The 4,613-nt window shown below is 32.8% G+C and overlaps 1 pseudogene; it reads left to right on the forward strand.

The window, feature by feature from the left end:
- Positions 1–268: 268 nt before the first annotated feature.
- LOC149229035 (cytochrome P450 86B1 pseudogene) lies at positions 269–1,881 on the forward strand (annotated as a pseudogene).
- The last annotated feature ends 2,732 nt before the right edge of the window (positions 1,882–4,613 follow it).

The raw sequence follows: 4,613 nt of genomic DNA on the forward strand, positions 1-4,613 counted from the left end.
TAAAATACATACATTTATTGCTAATATAAATATAAATTCTCCCTAACATCAGTTTTTTAAATAATATTTTAAAAATTTATTATTATTTTTTTTATTTTTTAAAATATTTCTTCGTAATATAAAAATGTAAATGAATTGTACCCATCCATGACATGAAAAACGAAGAGGAGGTCTTAATGAGCTTTTATAGCTTTTTGTTAAATTAGGTGACCGAACTCGGGGCCGAAGAAAAGTAATGACTTGTGACAGTATTTTGTTTAAGTCAGTGATGAAGTGGAGGTCGGAAGTTCTTCAAAAGGCGGGCCGGTCTGGTGCGTCGAACATAACAAGGTCCATGACGTTGACGACGGAGGTTGTAGGAGTTAGTAAGGGATGGCTCGTTGTTGCACTGTTTTCAGTATTGGGTGTTGCAGTTGCCACGTTTTACAGTGGCCAGAAAGCGCCCGGAAGGTGGTCTCTCCTGGGCTTGCTTCCGCCGTTGATTTACAATTACAATGATTTCTACGAATGGGCTACGCAGATGCTTATCGTGAGCGGGGGAACTATATATCTCACATACGAAGGGTCCATGGACGAATTGGGTGGTAACTACAGATGCTAGTAATGTTGAATACATTGTGAAGATAAAGTTGCATAACTTCGTGAAGGGCGACTACTTCCGCCAGGTGTTTGGCCGCTGGCGACGTTTTTGGCGACATGGCCATTTTCCTTCAAGACGGAGAGACGTGGAGGCAATTAAGGACGGTTGCGTCGGCTATATTTGCCTCCGCCAGTACCCGCAACGACGTTATTCAGACCACTTTGAGGTTAGTGCATGAGAGGCTTATTCCACTGTTCCAGCGCGCGGCGAAAGAGGGCATTGTTCTTGACCTCCAGGACGTTCTTCATCGCTACACCTTCGACAGCATCTCTAATTTCGGCCTCGGATTCGACCCTGGGTCTCTCAGCCTGGACCTCCCACATAATCGTTTCGCAGAGGCATATGACCGGGCCATCGAGCTTTCCATGCGTCGGTTTCTTGTGCCGGCGCTTTGCTGGAAGACACTAAGATTTCTGAATTTGGGGCCGTAACGGCAGCTCCGTAAGGTTCGAAAAGTCATAGATGATTATATTGCGGAGATCTGTGCTACGAAGAGGCTAGAGATAGCGCAGAACAATGCGAATTCTCAGGTTTCTCCGGCCTTTTTACCTTTCTTCCTCCGCCTGGAGAAGGAGATGAACGGTCGCGTGTTTTCTGACGACCAGTTGAGAGACACCTGCGTAAGCATCATAATGGCAGGCAGGGATACGACGGCCCCGGCGCTCGCTTGGTTCTTCTGGCTTCTGCAGCAGCACCCTCGCGTGGAAGAGAATATTTTGACGGAGCTCAAAGGCATAATAAAGCGCAGAAAAGATGAAACCGATGCAGACCACGAACCGTTTTCGGTGGATGAATTAAAAGAGATGGACTATTTGCAGGCGGCACTGTCAGAGTCTCTGCGACTGTACCCGTCAGTACCAATACAGGTTTTAGAGGTTACGAACGACAACGTGCTGCCGGATGGAACGAGGATGAAGAAGGGATCGAGGGTGTTGTGCCTATTGTACTCCATGGCCCGAATGGAGAGCATCTGGGGCGCGGATTGCCGCGATTTCAAGCCACAACGATGGCTCCAAAATGGGAAATTCGTGACCAAGTCGGAGTTTATATACCCGGTGTTCAACGAAGGCCCTCGCCAGTGCCTAGGAAGGGATGTTGCCAATCTGCAGATGAAGTGGGTCGCTTCCTCCATCATCCTGCGTTTTCGCATAAAACCAGTGACCGGACATCCTGTAGTGCCAAAGTTCGGGATGATGTTGTGCATGAAGTTCGGCCTCAAGGTTACAATCTGCACTCGCTAAACAATCACTGTTTCCAGCTTATCACAATAAAAATATTTATATATATCTATACCCCAATCTTATTCCCTAATTATCTACTTTCCCTTTTACGCTGTATTGCACAATAATGTTTATATTTTCCATATATATATGGAATCATATCCCGTACATTATCTATTTTCACGTTGTATTGCGCAATTATATATATATATATATATATATATATATCTATATATATATATATATATATATACATGTTGTTTATTTTGGAATTATTATAATAATGTTTTTAAAATTTTTAATTTAACTATTAATATTTAGTTAATAGATAATTGGAATGTAATTTTCGTTAAAAAAAAAAATAAAAAAAAATTCAGTAGTATATAAAAATTAAACATTAATATTTATTTTTTGAATCATTCATGATTGCAAACAAGTCTTTTTCACATAAATTATGTGGGAGTTTTGAGATCACGGCATTTCAAATTACTTAGTGTGGTTCATTATGAGAATAAAGTAGAGATGTAATGGCTAAATCACAACAAACATAAAATAAATAATTAAATGCATACTTTTTATTTTTTATTGGGATTTCGCTGTTAATTGTTCCTCTCTTCACACTATCCATCTTTATTTGAAAGAGACTTGTTTGCACTAATATTTATTTGTAAAGTACTTATACCTAAATTTAAATAAAGTTCATATAAATTAGTGTATTATAAAATGAGTTAAGATATTTTTAGCCATGTAAAATTAATAACTTATGATATTGGCCAATGGTATTATAACAAAACTTATTTATAAATAAAAAATTTCCATGATGAAAATGAGGTGAATCTCATGGTTAAGATGCTTGTTATATATATATATATATATATATATTGGCCAATGGTATTGTAACAAAACTTATTTATAGATAAAAAATTTCCATGATGAAAATGAAGTGAATCTCATGGTTTAGATGCTTGTTTTATATATATATATATATATGTTTGTTTAACTTATATATTGATTTTTTAATATTAATAATTTAAAAAAATAATATTTAATTATATACCAATGTATTATATGGTCAAAATACTCAAAGAGGGAAGGGATCCAGAACCCTATCAAACACAACCACTTGAAGCAATCTATTAATTCAAATGTTGAACACAACCACTTGAAGCAATCTATTAATTCAAATGTTGAAGTTATCTTGCAAATGTCCAAGGGATTATTTTGGAAGAAATCAATGATTGCCAATATTTTAAAGTAGTTATAAAAATCAACTATATTATAACTTTACTATTATTAGTAGTAGTATTAATTATAAAAGAAAATTAATATCCAAAGTAAGTATATTCATTTAAAAAAATATGTAAGAAAATATAATAAAGTAAGAACATGAACTATATGCATATGCAAATAGTTTTTAGACTATTAGGTTTAAATGATATGTTTGAACATGAAATTATTTGAAAAAAAAAAAAAATCATTTTCCTTATCCCACAAATTGTCTACAAAAGGTGATCTTCTATTTTAGCTCTAATTAAAAGGTTAGAAAAATGGTAATTAGAAAATTTCTTAAAAAAAACCATCACAATACAATTTTTTTTTAAGAAGGTGACCTCAAAACTTATAAACCAAAAGTACTCTTCCCGAACCCAATAAAAAAATATCATGAAACCATAGGAACAATGTCAAATTTCATATGAAAACATTTCAATTAATCTCACTATTTTGACCCAGGTAATTGTTTTAGTAAATTTTGTCTAAAATCTAGCTAATATTTGTTAGAATTGCAAATTTAAGTGATGTAGTTTGCACACTCCAAGTGCCCAAGTAGAATTTCAAGGCATTGTATCCATTTATCCATTTAAAAGTGCAGTCTACATAATGAAAAATTACACATGCTATATGTATATATAGAAGAAATATAGAGGTCATTTTAACGACATATATATTAAGCCTGAAGATGGGTTGAATCTCTTGAGATGTGAACCTTTTGTATAGTTTTGCACTCTAAAAGAGATTTCCATATCAACAAATTCAATCCCTTTCTGTAGTTAATATATTAGATCTATATTGATTAATTGTAAGTTAAGTATATTTTCATATATATATATATATATATGAAACAAGAAAGACATAATAGAGTAACAATAAATAATAAGTAATTAAAGTTAATACCTCATTTTTTTTAATAAGATTGAAAAACTAAATATTATAAGATTCTATGAAGATTAAATCTTATGGTGGAAGCCTTATTTTAAAAGATGTTGTCTAATTATTATAAATTTAAGATATTTTTGCCTATTATGCAGAATTCATAAATCAAAATTGTGATTCCAACACATTTCAACCAAATTTTAAACAAATTAGACAGAAAAATATACTCGAAAAAACTTCAGAACAAATACACTTACAATAAAGATTTCTAACTAGATTTTTGAAAAACAAAAAAACATACTTCTATTAAAAAAATTTAACAAAAATAAAGTATTTCTCATTACTTCTATCACTTTTTTATATGATTTTATCTATGGTCACTTTCTTTCCTCTTTCTATCTCTAAATAATAATTAGTTTTCATGTTTTTCCAACCTCCAAAACTATGTTGGTTATTCTTGAGTAGTATCTAATTTTTGTATTATTAAACTTAATAATTATATAAATTAAATGGTTGATAAATATTGATAGACATTAATTTATGATAGGAATCAAGAAAGACTTTATAATACATTTAACATTGCCAAAATTTAATATATATAT

Source organism: Pinus tabuliformis, chromosome J, assembly GCF_031772625.1.
Source record: "Pinus tabuliformis cultivar Carrire ecotype Pingquan chromosome J, CPIR1, whole genome shotgun sequence".
In the NCBI taxonomy this organism is placed as follows: Eukaryota; Viridiplantae; Streptophyta; class Pinopsida; order Pinales; family Pinaceae; genus Pinus; species Pinus tabuliformis.